The sequence below is a fragment of the Hypanus sabinus genome, chromosome 27 (genome assembly GCF_030144855.1).
Source record: "Hypanus sabinus isolate sHypSab1 chromosome 27, sHypSab1.hap1, whole genome shotgun sequence".
Taxonomy (NCBI): Eukaryota; Metazoa; Chordata; class Chondrichthyes; order Myliobatiformes; family Dasyatidae; genus Hypanus; species Hypanus sabinus.
The window spans coordinates 10,736,909-10,759,143 of record NC_082732.1 but is presented as its reverse complement, the minus strand read 5'-3'; positions in this window follow the sequence as shown (position 1 = coordinate 10,759,143).

Sequence of the window (22,235 nt, the reverse complement as noted above, 5' to 3'; positions counted from 1 at the left end):
TCCTTAGAGGTAGAGTACAGGAACCTGGTGGCAGACAGGCTGCGGGATGCAGGAATTCCTAGAGGTATAGTACAGGAACCTGGTGGCAGACAGGCTGCGGGATGCAGGAATTCCTAGAGGTAGAGTACAGGAACCTAGTGACAGACAGGCTGCGGGATGCAGGAATTCCTAGAGGTAGAGTACAGGAACCTGGTGGCAGACAGGCTGCGGGATGCAGGGATTCCTAGAGGTAGAGTACAGGAACCTAGTGACAGACAGGCTGCGGGATGCAGGAATTCCTAGAGGTAGAGTACAGGAACCTGGTGGCAGACAGGCTGCGGGATGCAGGGATTCCTAGAGGTAGAGTACAGGAACCTGGTGACAGACAGGCTGCGGGATGCAGGGATTCTTAGAGGTAGCGTACATGAACCGAGTGACAGACAGGCTACTGGATGCAGGAATTCCTAGAGGTAGCGTACAGGAACCTGGTGACAGACAGGCTGCGGGATGGAGGAATTCCTAGAGGTAGCGTACAGGAACCCGGTGATAGACAGGCTGCGGGATGGAGGAATTCCTAGAGGTAGCGTACTGGAACCTGGTGACAGACAGGCTGCGGGATGCAGGAATTCCCAGAGGTAGCGTACTGGAACCTGGTGACAGACAGGCTGCGGGATGGAGGAATTCCTAGAGGTAGCGTACAGGAACCCAGTGACAGACAGGCTGCGGGATGGAGGAATTCCTAGAGGTAGCGTACTGGAACCTGGTGACAGACAGGCTGCGGGATGCAGGAATTCCCAGAGGTAGCGTACTGGAACCTGGTGACAGACAGGCTGCGGGATGCAGGAATTCCTAGAGGTAGCGTACAGGAACCCAGTGTCAGACAGGCTGCGGGATGCAGGAATTCCTAGAGGTAGCGTACAGGAACCCAGTGACAGACAGGCTGCGGGATGCAGGAATTCCTAGAGGTAGGGTACACGAACCTAGTGACAGACAGGCTGCGGGATGCAGGGATTCCTAGAGGTAGCGTACAGGAACCTAGTGGCAGACAGGCTGCAGGATGCAGGAATTCCTAGAGGTAGCGTATAGGAACCCAGTAACAGACAGGCTGCGGGATGCAGGGATTCCTACAGGTAGCGTACAGGAACCTAGTGACAGTTAGGCTGCGGGATGCAGGGATTCCTAGAGGTAGAGTACAGGAACCTAGTGACAGACAGGCTGCGGGATGCAGGGATTCTTAGAGGTAGAGTACAGGAACCTAGTGGCAGACAGGCTGCGGGATGCAGGAATTCCTAGAGGTAGCCTACAGGAACCTAGTGACAGACAGGCTGCGGGATGCAGGAATTCCTAGAGGTAGAGTACAGGAACCTGGTGGCAGACAGGCTGCGGGATGCAGGGATTCTTAGAGGTAGAGTACAGGAACCTGGTGGCAGACAGGCTGCGGGATGCAGGGATTCCTAGAGGTAGAGTACAGGAACCTGGTGACAGACAGGCTGAGGGATGCAGGGATTCCTAGAGGTAGCGTACAGGAACCTGGTGACAGACAGGCTGCGGGATGCAGGGATTCCTAGAGGTAGCGTACATGAACCTGGTGACAGACAGGCTGAGGGATGCAGGGATTCCTAGAGGTAGCGTACATGAACCTGGTGACAGACAGGCTGAGGGATGCAGGGATTCCGAGAGGTAGCGTACAGGAACCGAGTGACAGACAGGATGTGGGATGCAGGAATTCCTAGAGGTAGCGTACAGGAACCTAGTGGCAGACAGGCTGCGGGATGCAGGAATTCCTAGAGGTAGAGTACAGGAACCTGGTGACAGACAGGCTGCGGGATGCAGGAATTCCTAGAGGTAGCGTACGGGAAACTAGTGACAGACAGGCTGCGGGATGCAGGAATTCCCAGAGGTAGCGTACACGGACCCAGTGGCAGACAGGCTGCGGGATGCAGGGATTCCTAGAGGTAGCGTACATGAACCTAGTGACAGACAGGCTGAGGGATGCAGGGATTCCTAGAGGTAGCGTACATGAACCTGGTGGCAGACAGGCTGCGGGATGCAGGGATTCCTAGAGGTAGAGTACAGGAACCTAGTAACAGACAGGCTGCGGGATGCAGGAATTCCTAGAGGTAGAGTACATGAACCTGGTGGCAGACAGGCTGCGGGATGCAGGAATTCCTAGAGGTAGCGTACAGGAACCTGGTGACAGACAGGCTGCGGGATGCAGGGATTCTTAGAGGTAGAGTACAGGAACCTGGTGGCAGACAGGCTGCAGGATGCAGGGATTCCTAGAGGTAGAGTACAGGAACCTAGTGACAGACAGGCTGCGGGATGCAGGAATTCCTAGAGGTAGAGTACAGGAACCTGGTGGCAGACAGGCTGCGGGATGCAGGAATTCCTAGAGGTAGCGTACAGGAACCTACTGGCAGACAGGCTGAGGGATGCAGGGATTCCTAGAGGTAGCGTACAGGAACCTAGTGACAGACAGGCTGCGGGATGCAGGGATTCCTAGAGGTAGAGTACAGGAACCTAGTGACAGACAGGCTGCGGGATGCAGGGATTCCTAGAGGTAGAGTACAGGAACCTGGTGACAGACAGGCTGCGGGATGCAGGGATTCTTAGAGGTAGAGTACAGGAACCTGGTGGCAGACAGGCTGCGGGATGCAGGAATTCCTAGAGGTAGAGTACAGGAACCTAGTGGCAGACAGGCTGCGGGATGCAGGGATTCCTAGAGGTAGCGTACAGGAACCTAGTGACAGACAGGCTGCGGGATGCAGGGATTCCTAGAGGTAGAGTACAGGAACCTGGTGGCAGACAGGCTGCGGGATGCAGCGATTCCTAGAGGTAGAGTACAGGAACCTGGTGGCAGACAGGCTGCGGGATGCAGGAATTCCTAGAGGTAGCGTACAGGAACCTGGTGGCAGACAGGCTGCGGGATGCAGGAATTCCTAGAGGTAGAGTACAGGAACCTGGTGACAGACAGGCTGCGGGATGCAGGAATTCCTAGAGGTAGCGTACGGGAAACTAGTGACAGACAGGCTGCGGGATGCAGGAATTCCTAGAGGTAGCGTACAGGAACCTACTGGCAGACAGGCTGAGGGATGCAGGGATTCCTAGAGGTAGCGTACAGGAACCTAGTGACAGACAGGCTGCGGGATGCAGGGATTCCTAGAGGTAGAGTACAGGAACCTAGTGACAGACAGGCTGCGGGATGCAGGGATTCCTAGAGGTAGAGTACAGGAACCTGGTGGCAGACAGGCTGCGGGATGCAGGAATTCCTAGAGGTAGAGTACAGGAACCTAGTGACAGACAGGCTGCGGGATGCAGGAATTCCTAGAGGTAGAGTACAGGAACCTGGTGGCAGACAGGCTGCGGGATGCAGCGATTCCTAGAGGTAGAGTACAGGAACCTGGTGGCAGACAGGCTGCGGGATGCAGGAATTCCTAGAGGTAGCGTACAGGAACCTGGTGACAGACAGGCTGCGGGATGCAGGGATTCTTAGAGGTATCGTACATGAACCGAGTGACAGACAGGCTACTGGATGCAGGAATTCCTAGAGGTAGCGTACAGGAACCTGGTGACAGACAGGCTGCGGGATGCAGGAATTCCTAGAGGTAGCGTACAGGAACCTAGTGACAGACAGGCTGAGGGATGCAGGGATTCCTAGAGGTAGCGTACATGAACCTGGTGGCAGACAGGCTGCGGGATGCAGGGATTCCTAGAGGTAGAGTACAGGAACCTAGTAACAGACAGGCTGCGGGATGCAGGAATTCCTAGAGGTAGAGTACATGAACCTGGTGACAGACAGGCTGCGGGATGCAGGGATTCTTAGAGGTAGAGTACAGGAACCTGGTGGCAGACAGGCTGCAGGATGCAGGGATTCCTAGAGGTAGAGTACAGGAACCTAGTGACAGACAGGCTGCGGGATGCAGGAATTCCTAGAGGTAGAGTTCAGGAACCTGGTGGCAGACAGGCTGCGGGATGCAGGGATTCCTAGAGGTAGAGTACAGGAACCTGGTGGCAGACAGGCTGCGGGATGCAGGAATTCCTAGAGGTAGAGTACAGGAACCTAGTGGCAGACAGGCTGCGGGATGCAGGGATTCCTAGAGGTAGCGTACAGGAACCTAGTGACAGACAGGCTGCGGGATGCAGGGATTCCTAGAGGTAGAGTACAGGAACCTGGTGGCAGACAGGCTGCGGGATGCAGCGATTCCTAGAGGTAGAGTACAGGAACCTGGTGGCAGACAGGCTGCGGGATGCAGGAATTCCTAGAGGTAGCGTACAGGAACCTGGTGGCAGACAGGCTGCGGGATGCAGGAATTCCTAGAGGTAGAGTACAGGAACCTGGTGACAGACAGGCTGCGGGATGCAGGAATTCCTAGAGGTAGCGTACGGGAAACTAGTGACAGACAGGCTGCGGGATGCAGGAATTCCTAGAGGTAGCGTACAGGAACCTACTGGCAGACAGGCTGAGGGATGCAGGGATTCCTAGAGGTAGCGTACAGGAACCTAGTGACAGACAGGCTGCGGGATGCAGGGATTCCTAGAGGTAGAGTACAGGAACCTAGTGACAGACAGGCTGCGGGATGCAGGGATTCCTAGAGGTAGAGTACAGGAACCTGGTGGCAGACAGGCTGCGTAATGCAGGAATTCCTAGAGGTAGAGTACAGGAACCTAGTGACAGACAGGCTGCGGGATGCAGGAATTCCTAGAGGTAGAGTACAGGAACCTGGTGGCAGACAGGCTGCGGGATGCAGCGATTCCTAGAGGTAGAGTACAGGAACCTGGTGGCAGACAGGCTGCGGGATGCAGGAATTCCTAGAGGTAGCGTACAGGAACCTGGTGACAGACAGGCTGCGGGATGCAGGGATTCTTAGAGGTATCGTACATGAACCGAGTGACAGACAGGCTACTGGATGCAGGAATTCCTAGAGGTAGCGTACAGGAACCTGGTGACAGACAGGCTGCGGGATGCAGGAATTCCTAGAGGTAGCGTACAGGAACCTAGTGACAGACAGGCTGCGGGATGCAGGGATTCCTAGAGGTAGAGTACAGGAACCTAGTGGCAGACAGGCTGCGGGATGCAGGGATTCCTAGAGGTAGCGTACAGGAACCTAGTGACAGACAGGCTGCGGGATGCAGGAATTCCTAGAGGTCGAGTACAGGAACCTAGTGGCAGACAGGCTGCGGGATGCAGGGATTCCTAGAGGTAGAGTACAGGAACCTAGTGGCAGACAGGCTGCGGGATGCAGGGACTCCTAGAGGTAGAGTACAGGAACCTAGTGGCAGACAGGCTGCGGGATGCAGGGATTCCTAGAGGTAGAGTACAGGAACCTAGTGACAGACAGGCTGCGGGATGCAGGGATTCCTAGAGGTAGCGTACAGGAACCTGGTGGCAGACAGGCTGCGGGATGCAGGAATTCCTAGAGGTAGCGTACAGGAACCTGGTGACAGACAGGCTGCGGGATGCAGGGATCCTTAGAGGTAGAGTACAGGAACCTGGTGGCAGACAGGCTGCGGGATGCAGGAATTCCTAGAGGTAGAGTACAGGAACCTGGTGGCAGACAGGCTGCGGGATGCAGGAATTCCTAGAGGTAGAGTACAGGAACCTAGTGACAGACAGGCTGCGGGATGCAGGAATTCCTAGAGGTAGAGTACAGGAACCTGGTGGCAGACAGGCTGCGGGATGCAGGGATTCCTAGAGGTAGAGTACAGGAACCTAGTGACAGACAGGCTGCGGGATGCAGGAATTCCTAGAGGTAGAGTACAGGAACCTGGTGGCAGACAGGCTGCGGGATGCAGGGATTCCTAGAGGTAGAGTACAGGAACCTGGTGACAGACAGGCTGCGGGATGCAGGGATTCTTAGAGGTAGCGTACATGAACCGAGTGACAGACAGGCTACTGGATGCAGGAATTCCTAGAGGTAGCGTACAGGAACCTGGTGACAGACAGGCTGCGGGATGGAGGAATTCCTAGAGGTAGCGTACAGGAACCCGGTGACAGACAGGCTGCGGGATGGAGGAATTCCTAGAGGTAGCGTACTGGAACCTGGTGACAGACAGGCTGCGGGATGCAGGAATTCCCAGAGGTAGCGTACTGGAACCTGGTGACAGACAGGCTGCGGGATGGAGGAATTCCTAGAGGTAGCGTACAGGAACCCAGTGACAGACAGGCTGCGGGATGGAGGAATTCCTAGAGGTAGCGTACTGGAACCTGGTGACAGACAGGCTGCGGGATGCAGGAATTCCCACAGGTAGCGTACTGGAACCTGGTGACAGACAGGCTGCGGGATGCAGGAATTCCTAGAGGTAGCGTACAGGAACCCAGTGTCAGACAGGCTGCGGGATGCAGGAATTCCTAGAGGTAGCGTACAGGAACCCAGTGACAGACAGGCTGCGGGATGCAGGAATTCCTAGAGGTAGGGTACACGAACCTAGTGACAGACAGGCTGCGGGATGCAGGGATTCCTAGAGGTAGCGTACAGGAACCTAGTGGCAGACAGGCTGCAGGATGCAGGAATTCCTAGAGGTAGCGTATAGGAACCCAGTAACAGACAGGCTGCGGGATGCAGGGATTCCTACAGGTAGCGTACAGGAACCTAGTGACAGTTAGGCTGCGGGATGCAGGGATTCCTAGAGGTAGAGTACAGGAACCTAGTGACAGACAGGCTGCGGGATGCAGGGATTCCTAGAGGTAGAGTACAGGAACCTAGTGGCAGACAGGCTGCGGGATGCAGGAATTCCTAGAGGTAGCCTACAGGAACCTAGTGACAGACAGGCTGCGGGATGCAGGAATTCCTAGAGGTAGAGTACAGGAACCTGGTGGCAGACAGGCTGCGGGATGCAGGAATTCCTAGAGGTAGAGTACAGGAACCTAGTGACAGACAGGCTGCGGGATGCAGGAATTCCTAGAGGTAGAGTACAGGAACCTGGTGGCAGACAGGCTGCGGGATGCAGCGATTCCTAGAGGTAGAGTACAGGAACCTGGTGGCAGACAGGCTGCGGGATGCAGGAATTCCTAGAGGTAGCGTACAGGAACCTGGTGACAGACAGGCTGCGGGATGCAGGGATTCTTAGAGGTATCGTACATGAACCGAGTGACAGACAGGCTACTGGATGCAGGAATTCCTAGAGGTAGCGTACAGGAACCTGGTGACAGACAGGCTGCGGGATGCAGGAATTCCTAGAGGTAGCGTACAGGAACCTAGTGACAGACAGGCTGCGGGATGCAGGGATTCCTAGAGGTAGAGTACAGGAACCTAGTGGCAGACAGGCTGCGGGATGCAGGGATTCCTAGAGGTAGCGAACAGGAACCTAGTGACAGACAGGCTGCGGGATGCAGGAATTCCTAGAGGTCGAGTACAGGAACCTAGTGGCAGACAGGCTGCGGGATGCAGGGATTCCTAGAGGTAGAGTACAGGAACCTAGTGGCAGACAGGCTGCGGGATGCAGGGACTCCTAGAGGTAGAGTACAGGAACCTAGTGGCAGACAGGCTGCGGGATGCAGGGATTCCTAGAGGTAGCGTACAGGAACCTGGTGGCAGACAGGCTGCGGGATGCAGGAATTCCTAGAGGTAGCGTACAGGAACCTGGTGACAGACAGGCTGCGGGATGCAGGGATCCTTAGAGGTAGAGTACAGGAACCTGGTGGCAGACAGGCTGCGGGATGCAGGAATTCCTAGAGGGAGAGTACAGGAACCTGGTGGCAGACAGGCTGCGGGATGCAGGAATTCCTAGAGGTAGAGTACAGGAACCTGGTGACAGACAGGCTGCGGGATGCAGGGATCCTTAGAGGTAGAGTACAGGAACCTGGTGGCAGACAGGCTGCGGGATGCAGGAATTCCTAGAGGTAGAGTACAGGAACCTGGTGGCAGACAGGCTGCGGGATGCAGGAATTCCTAGAGGTAGAGTACAGGAACCTAGTGACAGACAGGCTGCGGGATGCAGGAATTCCTAGAGGTAGAGTACAGGAACCTGGTGGCAGACAGGCTGCGGGATGCAGGGATTCCTAGAGGTAGAGTACAGGAACCTAGTGACAGACAGGCTGCGGGATGCAGGAATTCCTAGAGGTAGAGTACAGGAACCTGGTGGCAGACAGGCTGCGGGATGCAGGGATTCCTAGAGGTAGAGTACAGGAACCTGGTGACAGACAGGCTGCGGGATGCAGGGATTCTTAGAGGTAGCGTACATGAACCGAGTGACAGACAGGCTACTGGATGCAGGAATTCCTAGAGGTAGCGTACAGGAACCTGGTGACAGACAGGCTGCGGGATGGAGGAATTCCTAGAGGTAGCGTACAGGAACCCGGTGACAGACAGGCTGCGGGATGGAGGAATTCCTAGAGGTAGCGTACTGGAACCTGGTGACAGACAGGCTGCGGGATGCAGGAATTCCCAGAGGTAGCGTACTGGAACCTGGTGACAGACAGGCTGCGGGATGGAGGAATTCCTAGAGGTAGCGTACAGGAACCCAGTGACAGACAGGCTGCGGGATGGAGGAATTCCTAGAGGTAGCGTACTGGAACCTGGTGACAGACAGGCTGCGGGATGCAGGAATTCCCAGAGGTAGCGTACTGGAACCTGGTGACAGACAGGCTGCGGGATGCAGGAATTCCTAGAGGTAGCGTACAGGAACCCAGTGTCAGACAGGCTGCGGGATGCAGGAATTCCTAGAGGTAGCGTACAGGAACCCAGTGACAGACAGGCTGCGGGATGCAGGAATTCCTAGAGGTAGGGTACACGAACCTAGTGACAGACAGGCTGCGGGATGCAGGGATTCCTAGAGGTAGCGTACAGGAACCTAGTGGCAGACAGGCTGCAGGATGCAGGAATTCCTAGAGGTAGCGTATAGGAACCCAGTAACAGACAGGCTGCGGGATGCAGGGATTCCTACAGGTAGCGTACAGGAACCTAGTGACAGTTAGGCTGCGGGATGGAGGGATTCCTAGAGGTAGAGTACAGGAACCTAGTGACAGACAGGCTGCGGGATGCAGGGATTCCTAGAGGTAGAGTACAGGAACCTAGTGGCAGACAGGCTGCGGGATGCAGGAATTCCTAGAGGTAGCCTACAGGAACCTAGTGACAGACAGGCTGCGGGATGCAGGAATTCCTAGAGGTAGAGTACAGGAACCTGGTGGCAGACAGGCTGCGGGATGCAGGGATTCTTAGAGGTAGAGTACAGGAACCTGGTGGCAGACAGGCTGCGGGATGCAGGGATTCCTAGAGGTAGAGTACAGGAACCTGGTGGCAGACAGGCTGCGGGATGCAGGGATTCCTAGAGGTAGAGTACAGGAACCTAGTGACAGACAGGCTGCGGGATGCAGGAATTCCTAGAGGTAGAGTACAGGAACCTGGTGGCAGACAGGCTGCGGGATGCAGGGATTCCTAGAGGTAGAGTACAGGAACCTGGTGACAGACAGGCTGAGGGATGCAGTGATTCCTAGAGGTAGCGTACAGGAACCTGGTGACAGACAGGCTGCGGGATGCAGGGATTCCTAGAGGTAGCGTACATGAACCTGGTGACAGACAGGCTGAGGGATGCAGGGATTCCTAGAGGTAGCGTACATGAACCTGGTGACAGACAGGCTGAGGGATGCAGGGATTCCGAGAGGTAGCGTACAGGAACCGAGTGACAGACAGGATGTGGGATGCAGGAATTCCTAGAGGTAGCGTACAGGAACCTAGTGGCAGACAGGCTGCGGGATGCAGGAATTCCTAGAGGTAGAGTACAGGAACCTGGTGACAGACAGGCTGCGGGATGCAGGAATTCCTAGAGGTAGCGTACGGGAAACTAGTGACAGACAGGCTGCGGGATGCAGGAATTCCCAGAGGTAGCGTACACGGACCCAGTGGCAGACAGGCTGCGGGATGCAGGGATTCCTAGAGGTAGCGTACATGAACCTAGTGACAGACAGGCTGAGGGATGCAGGGATTCCTAGAGGTAGCGTACATGAACCTGGTGGCAGACAGGCTGCGGGATGCAGGGATTCCTAGAGGTAGAGTACAGGAACCTAGTAACAGACAGGCTGCGGGATGCAGGAATTCCTAGAGGTAGAGTACATGAACCTGGTGGCAGACAGGCTGCGGGATGCAGGAATTCCTAGAGGTAGCGTACAGGAACCTGGTGACAGACAGGCTGCGGGATGCAGGGATTCTTAGAGGTAGAGTACAGGAACCTGGTGGCAGACAGGCTGCAGGATGCAGGGATTCCTAGAGGTAGAGTACAGGAACCTAGTGACAGACAGGCTGCGGGATGCAGGAATTCCTAGAGGTAGAGTACAGGAACCTGGTGGCAGACAGGCTGCGGGATGCAGGAATTCCTAGAGGTAGCGTACAGGAACCTACTGGCAGACAGGCTGAGGGATGCAGGGATTCCTAGAGGTAGCGTACAGGAACCTAGTGACAGACAGGCTGCGGGATGCAGGGATTCCTAGAGGTAGAGTACAGGAACCTAGTGACAGACAGGCTGCGGGATGCAGGGATTCCTAGAGGTAGAGTACAGGAACCTGGTGACAGACAGGCTGCGGGATGCAGGGATTCTTAGAGGTAGAGTACAGGAACCTGGTGGCAGACAGGCTGCGGGATGCAGGAATTCCTAGAGGTAGAGTACAGGAACCTAGTGGCAGACAGGCTGCGGGATGCAGGGATTCCTAGAGGTAGCGTACAGGAACCTAGTGACAGACAGGCTGCGGGATGCAGGGATTCCTAGAGGTAGAGTACAGGAACCTGGTGGCAGACAGGCTGCGGGATGCAGCGATTCCTAGAGGTAGAGTACAGGAACCTGGTGGCAGACAGGCTGCGGGATGCAGGAATTCCTAGAGGTAGCGTACAGGAACCTGGTGGCAGACAGGCTGCGGGATGCAGGAATTCCTAGAGGTAGAGTACAGGAACCTGGTGACAGACAGGCTGCGGGATGCAGGAATTCCTAGAGGTAGCGTACGGGAAACTAGTGACAGACAGGCTGCGGGATGCAGGAATTCCTAGAGGTAGCGTACAGGAACCTACTGGCAGACAGGCTGAGGGATGCAGGGATTCCTAGAGGTAGCGTACAGGAACCTAGTGACAGACAGGCTGCGGGATGCAGGGATTCCTAGAGGTAGAGTACAGGAACCTAGTGACAGACAGGCTGCGGGATGCAGGGATTCCTAGAGGTAGAGTACAGGAACCTGGTGGCAGACAGGCTGCGGGATGCAGGAATTCCTAGAGGTAGAGTACAGGAACCTAGTGACAGACAGGCTGCGGGATGCAGGAATTCCTAGAGGTAGAGTACAGGAACCTGGTGGCAGACAGGCTGCGGGATGCAGCGATTCCTAGAGGTAGAGTACAGGAACCTGGTGGCAGACAGGCTGCGGGATGCAGGAATTCCTAGAGGTAGCGTACAGGAACCTGGTGACAGACAGGCTGCGGGATGCAGGGATTCTTAGAGGTATCGTACATGAACCGAGTGACAGACAGGCTACTGGATGCAGGAATTCCTAGAGGTAGCGTACAGGAACCTGGTGACAGACAGGCTGCGGGATGCAGGAATTCCTAGAGGTAGCGTACAGGAACCTAGTGACAGACAGGCTGCGGGATGCAGGGATTCCTAGAGGTAGAGTACAGGAACCTAGTGGCAGACAGGCTGCGGGATGCAGGAATTCCTAGAGGTAGAGTACAGGAACCTGGTGACAGACAGGCTGCGGGATGCAGGAATTCCTAGAGGTAGCGTACAGGAACCTAGTGGCAGACAGGCTGCGGGATGCAGGAATTCCTAGAGCTAGAGTACAGGAACATGGTGACAGACAGGCTGCGGGATGCAGGAATTCCTAGAGGTAGCGTACGGGAAACTAGTGACAGACAGGCTGCGGGATGCAGGAATTCCCAGAGGTAGCGTACACGGACCCAGTGGCAGACAGGCTGCGGGATGCAGGGATTCCTAGAGGTAGCGTACATGAACCGGGTGACAGACAGGCTGAGGGATGCAGGAATTCCTAGAGGTAGCGTACATGAACCTGGTGACAGACAGGCTGAGGGATGCAGGGATTCCGAGAGGTAGCGTACAGGAACCTAGTGGCAGACAGGCTGCGGGATGCAGGGATTCCTAGAGGTAGCGTACAGGAACCTGGTGACAGACAGGCTGCGGGATGCAGGAATTCCTAGAGGTAGCGTACAGGAACCTGGTGGCAGACAGGCTGCGGGATGCAGGAATTCCTAGAGGTAGCGTACACGGACCCAGTGGCAGACAGGCTGCGGGATGCAGGAATTCCTAGAGGTAGGGTACAGGAACCTGTGGCAGACAGGCTGCGGGATGCAGGAATTCCTAGCGGTAGGGTACAGGAACCTAGTGGCAGACAGGCTGCGGGATGCAGGAATTCCTAGAGGTAGCGTACAGGAACCTGGTGGCAGACAGGCTGCGGGATGCAGGAATTCCTAGAGGTAGCGTACACGGACCCAGTGGCAGACAGGCTGCGGGATGCAGGAATTCCTAGAGGTAGCGTACACGGATCTAGTGGCAAACAGGCTGCAGGATGCAGGGATTTCTAGAGGTAGAGTACAGGAACCTAGTGGCAGACAGGCTGCGGGATGCAGGAATTCCTAGAGGTAGAGTACAGGAACCTGGTGACAGACAGGCTGCGGGATGCAGGAATTCCTAGAGGTAGCGTACGGGAAACTAGTGACAGACAGGCTGCAGGATGCAGGAATTCCCAGAGGTAGCGTACATGGACCCAGTGGCAGACAGGCTGCGGGATGCAGGGATTCCTAGAGGTAGCGTACATGAACCTAGTGACAGACAGGCTGCGGGATGCAGGGATTCCTAGAGGTAGCGTACACGGACCCAGTGGCAGACAGGCTGCGGGATGCAGGAATTCCTAGAGGTAGCGTACAGGAACCTAGTGACAGACAGGCTGCGGGATGCAGGAATTCCTAGAGGTAGCGTACAGGAACCTAGTGACAGACAGGCTGCGGGATGCAGGAATTCCTTGAGGTAGCGTACACGGACCCAGTGGCAGACAGGCTGCGGGATGCAGGAATTCCTAGAGGTAGCGTACAGGAACCTAGTGACAGACAGGCTGCGGGATGCAGGAATTCCTAGAGGTAGCGTACAGGAACCTAGTGACAGACAGGCTGCGGGATGCAGGGATTCCTAGAGGTAGAGTACAGGAACCTAGTGACAGACAGGCTGCGGGATGCAGGGATTCCTAGAGGTAGAGTACAGGAACCTAGTGACAGACAGGCTGCGGGATGCAGGAATTCCTAGAGGTAGAGTACAGGAACCTAGTGACAGACAGGCTGCGGGATGCAGGAATTCCTAGAGGTAGCGTACAGGAACCTGGTGACAGACAGGCTGCGGGATGCAGGAATTCCTAGAGGTAGCGTACACGGACCCAGTGGCAGACAGGCTGCGGGATGCAGGAATTCCTAGAGGTAGGGTACAGGAACCTAGTGGCAGACAGGCTGCGGGATGCAGGAATTCCTAGCGGTAGGGTACAGGAACCTAGTGGCAGACAGGCTGCGGGATGCAGGAATTCCTAGAGGTAGCGTACAGGAACCTGGTGGCAGACAGGCTGCGGGATGCAGGAATTCCTAGAGGTAGCGTACACGGACCCAGTGGCAGACAGGCTGCGGGATGCAGGAATTCCTAGAGGTAGCGTACACGGATCTAGTGGCAAACAGGCTGCGGGATGCAGGGATTCCTAGAGGTAGAGTACAGGAACCTAGTGGCAGACAGGCTGCGGGATGCAGGAATTCCTAGAGGTAGAGTACAGGAACCTGGTGACAGACAGGCTGCGGGATGCAGGAATTCCTAGAGGTAGCGTACGGGAAACTAGTGACAGACAGGCTGCGGGATGCAGGAATTCCCAGAGGTAGCGTACATGGACCCAGTGGCAGACAGGCTGCGGGATGCAGGGATTCCTAGAGGTAGCGTACATGAACCTAGTGACAGACAGGCTGCGGGATGCAGGAATTCCTAGCGGTAGGTTACAGGAACCTAGTGGCAGACAGGCTGCGGGATGCAGGAATTCCTAGAGGTAGCGTACAGGAACCTGGTGGCAGACAGGCTGCGGGATGCAGGAATTCCTAGAGGTAGCGTACAGGAACCTAGTGACAGACAGGCTGCGGGATGCAGGGATTCCTAGAGGTAGAGTACAGGAACCTGGTGGCAGACAGGCTGCGGGATGCAGGAATTCCTAGAGGTAGCGTACACGGATCTAGTGGCAAACAGGCTGCGGGATGCAGGGATTCCTAGAGGTAGAGTACAGGAACCTGGTGACAGACAGGCTGCGGGATTCAGGAATTCCTAGAGGTAGCGTACGGGAAACTAGTGACAGACAGGCTGCGGGATGCAGGAATTCCCAGAGGTAGCGTACATGGACCCAGTGGCAGACAGGCTGCGGGATGCAGGGATTCCTAGAGGTAGCGTACATGAACCTAGTGACAGACAGGCTGCGGGATGCAGGAATTCCTAGAGGTAGCGTACACGGACCCAGTGGCAGACAGGCTGCGGGATGCAGGAATTCCTAGAGGTAGCGTACACGGATCTAGTGGCAAACAGGCTGCGGGATGCAGGGATTCCTAGAGGTAGAGTACAGGAACCTAGTGGCAGACAGGCTGCGGGATGCAGGAATTCCTAGAGGTAGCGTACAGGAACCTGGTGGCAGACAGGCTGCGGGATGCAGGAATTCCTAGAGGTAGCGTACAGGAACCTAGTGACAGACAGGCTGCGGGATGCAGGGATTCCTAGAGGTAGAGTACAGGAACCTGGTGGCAGACAGGCTGCGGGATGCAGGAATTCCTAGAGGTAGCGTACACGGATCTAGTGGCAAACAGGCTGCGGGATGCAGGGATTCCTAGAGGTAGAGTACAGGAACCTGGTGACAGACAGGCTGCGGGATGCAGGAATTCCTAGAGGTAGCGTACGGGAAACTAGTGACAGACAGGCTGCGGGATGCAGGAATTCCCAGAGGTAGCGTACATGGACCCAGTGGCAGACAGGCTGCGGGATGCAGGGATTCCTAGAGGTAGCGTACATGAACCTAGTGACAGACAGGCTGCGGGATGCAGGGATTCCTAGAGGTAGAGTACAGGAACCTAGTGACAGACAGGCTGCGGGATGCAGGAATTCCTAGAGGTAGCGTACAGGAACCTGGTGACAGACAGGCTGAGGGATGCAGGAATTCCTAGAGGTAGAGTACAGGAACCTAGTGACAGACAGGCTGCGGGATGCAGGGATTCCTAGAGGTAGAGTACAGGAACCTAGTGACAGACAGGCTGCGGGATGCAGGGATTCCTAGAGGTAGAGTACAGGAACCTAGTGACAGACAGGCTGCGGGATGCAGGGATTCCTAGAGGTAGAGTACAGGAACCTAGTGACAGACAGGCTGCGGGATGCAGGAATTCCTAGAGGTAGCGTACAGGAACCTGGTGGCAGACAGGCTGCGGGATGCAGGAATTCCTAGAGGTAGCGTACACGGACCCAGTGGCAGACAGGCTGCGGGATGCAGGTATTCCTAGAGGTAGCGTACAGGAACCTAGTGACAGACAGGCTGCGGGATGCAGGAATTCCTAGAGGTAGCGTACAGGAACCTAGTGACAGACAGGCTGCGGGATGCAGGAATTCCTAGAGGTAGCGTACACGGACCCAGTGGCAGACAGGCTGCGGGATGCAGGTATTCCTAGAGGTAGCGTACATGAACTTAGTGACAGACAGGCTGCGGGATGCAGGAATTCCTAGAGGTAGCGTACACGGACCCAGTGGCAGACAGGCTGCGGGATGCAGGGATTCCTAGAGGTAGCGTACATGAACCTAGTGACAGACAGGCTGCGGGATGCAGGGATTCCTAGAGGTAGAGTACAGGAACCTAGTGACAGACAGGCTGCGGGATGCAGGAATTCCTATAGGCAGAGTGAGTGAACCTCGTAGCAAGCAGGCTCTGGGATGGAGTGGGAACTGATGTCTGTCTACAGTTCATCAATTAAAGCTTCCGTTATGCGGCAATTGGAACGACAAGGGAGATTGAAACATGGAGGCGAATGCTGAAGCTTGGAGATCATTTGGGTGGTTCAGTGCTCTGCAGTCCGATAGAGGCTGCATACGTGAACTCTGTGGCGGGCATTCTGTAGGACAGGGCACGAGCTGATGTTTGGCTCCGTTTCACCGATTAAAGCTTCGATTGTTTGCTGATCAAAGCAACGAGTAAGATTGAAACATTGAGGCAAACGAGGAAGGTGTGGGCTGGCTGCCTGTCTTTTGATCGCTCTGCTGCTACCGGAGAGGGGAGTGCCTGCCACTGTACCCGGTTAACGTTACCCACGTGTTCTGCATCTTGATTATGGATTCCGACTATAATCCTTTCCTCAGTTTTTCTATTCTGAGTTTTCCGCCTTATCTTTCTCTTTTTTTTTGTACAGGGAGGGGATTTGGAGTTTGATGTGCCTGTTGCTTTCCGTTTGTTTTTTTTTGTGTCAGAGGAGGGATTTGCGGGTTGATGTGCCTATTCCTTTTTGTTCATACCTTTGTGCAGGGAGGGAGTAATTTGGGGATTGATAATCGTGCTGTCTTTCTTTTCTTTCTTGGTTTCATGGCTACCTGGAGAAGAAAACATTCAGAGTTGTTTACTTTGGTAAAAAATAAACCTTTGAACCTTTTATGTAGGGTCTCGACCCTAAACATTATATCTCTATCTTCACAGATGTTTCCTGACTCATTAAGTTCCACCTGCTATTTGTTTCATGCTCCAGATTGCAGTAAATACAACCCCTTGTGCCTTAAGGCCTATGGTAGTAGTTAAACTTAACCTTCATAAGATCATTTGAGACGAATTTAATGAGAGAGGATTAGAGAGACTGCAATTTCTACAGAGCATCCTGGAGAGCATTTTGGGCTGGTATTTAGATTATTCCAATAGAGCAGGGTCTGCACTAGATCTCATCTTCAGGAATGTAACTGCCAGCTGGCAGGAATTGCAGCATGAGATCATTTTAGTAAATCCTTGGGGCTGAGGGAGCGCCAGATATAGTTATGAAAGTTGTAGTCTAAATGACTTAGTGTAAGGAGAAAATGGTTTAGAGGGAATCTGGGAAAAAGATTTTCATCCAGCTGGTGATTGAAACCTCTAATGGACTATCTAACTCTGTGATGGAGGCAGTTGCTCTCATAATATTTAAGGAATATCTAGATGAGCTCTTGAATTGCCAAGTAGGTTGTGGACCTAGTGCTAGTGAACGGGATTTGTGCAGATGGCCAGCATGGACCTAGTAGCCTGAAGGGACCTCTTTCTGTGATATATGGTTCTGTGGAGGTACGTGTGCTGAGCCTGTTCAGTTGATGGAAGCAGTTTACAATCACAGATCCTATCAGCACGCACTGACATGCATGAGTAAGTAATAATAAATGAGCACCACACACAAAATGCTGGAGGAACTCAGCAGGCCGGGCAACACCTATGGAAAAAAGTACAGTCAATATTTCGGGCTGAAACCCTTCAGCAGGACTGGAGAAACAAAGCTGAGGACGAGATTTGAAAGGTGGGGGGAGGGAAGAGAGAAACGCCGGCCAATAGGTGAAACCAGACAGGGAGGGATGAAAAAGAACTACAAATTTCATTTGTGCAAGAGACAGAAAGCCATGGAAGAAAGAAGAAGTGGGGGAGCTCCAGAGGGAGGTGATGGGTGAGCAAGGAGATAACATGAGAGAGAGAGAAGGGGATGGGAAATGGTGAAGTAGGGGGTGTGGATGGAGACATTACTGGAAGTTTGAGAGATCGATGCTCATGCCATCAGGTTGCAGTCAACCCAAATGGAATATAAGATGTTGTTCCTCCAGCCTAAGTGTGGCCTTATCCCGACAGTGGAGGAGGCCATGGATGGACATATCGGAATGGGAATTGGAAGTGGAATTAAAATGGGTGGCCACTGGGAGATCCCGCTTGTTCTGGTGGACAAAGCGTAGATGCTCAGTGAAGCCGTCTCCCAATCTACGTCAGGTCTCACTAATATATAAGAGGCCACACCGGGATCTGAAAGAGTTGATTGTACAGAAACAAGTTCATTTCAATCAGAATTCCACATTGACAAAGCTTAAACAAATTGGCTACAAATTGCAAATGGCTTCCAGCAGCCACATTTACAATGACAAAAGAGATTCTGCAGATGCTAGAAATCTTGAACAACACACAGAAAATTCCCGAGGAACTGATGAAGGGTCTCAGCCATAAACATCAACTGTTTGTTTCCCTCCATTGATGCTGCCTAACCTGCTGAGTCCCTCCACTATTCTGAGTGTGTTGCCCCATTTGCAATCCCTGGAACGTGCACAACAAAAGTATCTGGAAAAGGTCCCAGAAGGTGCTCACGCAACACAGAAGTGGCTGTGGCTGATACCCCGTGAAGGAAGCAAAAGATGACAGTTCTATTAGCATAATGATCTCCACGTCTATGCTTGGTCTCGTTGGTGTAGAGGAGGTCACATTGCAAGCCATGCACCCAAGAGGCAGTTGTAGCAGGTGCACACGAATGTCTGTCTAACCTGAGAAATCCCTCTAAGGTGATAAGGGGGGATGTAAAGGAATAAGAGAGATTAAATACAAACTAGAAGGACAGAACCTCATATTTTGCCTGGGTAGCCTTAAAACTGATGATACCAACATTAAAATTTCCATTTTCAAGTAAACCAGTCCCTGTGTGTTCCTTTCCTACTCCCACTAGTCCATTCAAGTTCTTTCTCCTTTTGTTCACCTTTTCATCCATTCCAACCATTCCGAGGCTCATTACTCTCCCCTTCAAGGCTCCATCTGTCCACCACCCACACACGTATTCACCTAGTTTACCTCTCCTTCTTTCCCCTTTCCTTTATCCTCCTATACCTGGTTCTATCTGGCCACCATTCCCTTCTCTCTTGCTTCTCTACCTGTCACCTACCAGTTTCTGTCTCACTACTCCCTCTCACCTTTTTATATTGACTAGCTTCCCTCTACTGTCTGTCCTGATGCAGGGTCTTGATCCAGGCCTTTGCCAGTTGATTATTTTATGGGTTGGACACACTAGCATGGCAAGATCTGAGCATTGTAATGGAAGACTGATAGCATTCCACTTCATTGCTCTTCCCTGCTATACTGTAGTGTGTAATATTGCTTTTTTATTGGGACAAAGAGTTACCAGATTAAACTGCAAATGGCATGAAGTTGAACCACTTGCGTTCTTTTACTGAAACAGGTCAAAAAGACTTGTGGTCTTTAACAACTCCATGCCAGCCAAGATCCCCTCCTGAGCCCATCCTGTCTGCCTTCATTTCATCCATCTCCCTCTCTCTCTTCTCACTATTTAAAGCTTGCAGAGAGATTTAGGCCAGTTAGAAGAGTGGGCTGAAAGATGGCAGATGGAGTTTAATGCTGATAAGTGTGAGGTGCTACATTTTGGTAGGACTAATCAAAATAGGATATACATGGTAAATGGTAGGGCATTGAGGAATGTGGTAGAACAGAGTGATCTAGGAATAATGGTGCATAATTCCCTGAAGGTGGAATCTCATGTGGATAGGGTGGTGAAGAAAGCTTTTGGTATGCTGGCCTTTATAAATCAGAGCATTGAGTATAGGAGTTGGGATGTAATGTTAAAATTGTACAAGGCATTGGTGAGGCCAAATTTGGAGTATTGTGTACAGTTCTGGTCACCAAATTATAGGAAAGATGTCAACAAAATAGAGAGAGTACAGAGAAGATTTACTGGAATGTTACCTGGGTTTCAGCACCTAAGTTACAGAGAAAGGTTGAACAAGTTAGGTCTTTATTCTTTGGAGCGTAGAAGGTTGAGTGGGGATTTGATAGAGGTATTTAAAATTATGAAGGGGACAGATAGAGTTGACATGGATAGGCTTTTTCCATTGAGAGTAGGGGAGATTCAAACAAGAGGACATGAGTTGAGAGTTAAGGGGCAAAAGTTTAGGGGTAACACAAGGGGGAACTTCTTTACTCACAGAGTGGTAGCTGTGTGAAACGAACTTCCAGTAGAAGTGGTAGAGGCAGGATCGGTATTGTCATTTAAAAAAAATTGGATAGGCATATGGACAGGAAAGGAATGGAGGGTTATGGGCAGGTCAGTGGGACTAGGTGAGAGTAAGCGTTCGGCACGGACTAGAAGGGTCGAGATGGCCTGTTTCCGTGCTGTAATTGTTATATGGTTATTACTATCAGGCAGGAGGTGCTGGAATCTTGGGTCCCACACCACCATGTTCAGGAGCAGTTATTGCCCACAGTCATTGGGCTCCTGGTTGATGTCATTGAAACAAAACAAAGTCTGGGGTTTGAGGGATCATGATATCTGATGTGAGGCTCTGCTTCTCCTTGACGCCATTCCCTACATTACAGTATCCTCTGTAATCCTAAAGTCCTTTATTGATCGTAAAACTCTTCCATATATGTGAACTTCTGAATCCTGATCCTTTGATGCTAGGTTTTCTATCTTAAAAAGCTGTAGATTTTTAGCAAATTGAATTTTTAAAAACCTGACCCTCAAGGCTATATAGCACTGCTTGTAGTTATTAGCAATGTTTGTTATTCTCCACACTCTGTTCAATTTGCATCGAATATGAGACATAGAACATAAAAAACGAATTATACAAGAGCAAGCCATTCAGCCCACAACGTCTGTGCCAAATCTGACGCCGAAGTGAACTATCTCCTGCCAGTACATGACCCATATCCCTCCATCTCTTGCACATTCATCTGCCTATCTAACAGCCTCTTAGATGCCACCATCATATCTCCATTCATCACTTCCCCAGTGCCCTGCAACCTCCTGAGTAAACAATGTTTCCCTTCTTAGTTTAAATGCACGCCCTCCACTAGTTAATATTTCTATCCTGGGAAAAAGATTTTGACTCTCTGCATTATTTATGCCCCTTATAATATTCAAAACTTGGATATTCTCAAGTTTCTCCTCAACCTCCAAAGCTAGGGGTAACATGAGGGGGAACATCCAGTGTACACGTCCATGTTCTTTTTATTGACTGTAAATAAACAAAATTAGCCCAGACACCTGATGCAGAATATGCTTTGCCTTCTTGTGTAAAGTCAAAATATAAAAAAACAAGATGATCAAAAATCACTGTTTTTGGAATCAGTGACAATCATTCCAAATGAGTAACATAACACAAACACATGCAACTGATGCTATTTAAAAACTGGTTGCTCCATAATGTCTAACAGCCATTTTTGGCATATCAAAGCCTGAATGCTTGAAACCACAGTGAGCAAAACAGTTCAGATTTGTCTTATTTCTTGCCAACTATCAGTGACAAATATCACACACAGCTGATGCTGTTTAGAGCTGTCTGCTCTGAGCACAGTGTAGAGTCTAATGTCCACCAAAGTGCACAAACTGACACTAGTTATAAACTGTTCAACAATAGTCTCCTGTCCCAATTCAGCAGTACACTGACCCAAGTAAACAAAGTAAATCCTAGCTATTTTCTTGATCAGTTTTTGTTTGTTATAAATTGTCCCAAATAAGCGGGGAAGGACAGCTCTTAAAGAACAAAACCTAATCAAGAAAATAGCCAATGGTCCAATTAACTGGAATCTACTGTATTTATTTTAGATGCCTTTAACTACCATTGGCTCTATGACTACCTTAAAGCTACAAACATTATTTCAAATAAAACAAAACACAAATATTGCACAATACCATGATTAAATGCACCCATTAAGTTGTGTTCAATGTTCTTTTAAATTCCTATTTATTTTAGGATGCCAGTTTTCTGTCTAACAGTGAAAATAATTTAAATAATGACATTATTAAGTACTCCATTAATTGACTGCATAATATACAAATCAACTTTAAATGGCTGTTTAACATATGCCATTCTTTAAATTGGCAGATTCTCTAGTAAGGTGTATAACTGGAAAACATTGCCAACCTATTGTGATGTTAATTCATCACAGATGAATGGAAGCTTGGAAGTTATTGTGTGGCAGTTTTCTCACTGTTTAGATGTAGATATTACAAGGTATAGGTCTTCGCACAATGTAGTACAGCCTTTTCTTCCATTTCATTAAGCACCTTCCATTGGCTCTTGCTACGTCTGCCTAGACTGCTGCTTGCTGTAGCATGTGGTGATCTAATCAAAGCGCACGCACAATGTATCTCACACCACAGTTCCTAACTCCACAGGAAACCAATTGACATGCCCACCATACCATGACGATTAAACTGTTCAAACTGTCATCAAATGCACTGCTGGAAATAAATGTGGAAGTATAGACAATGTGGAGATTAGTAATGAAACTGTAC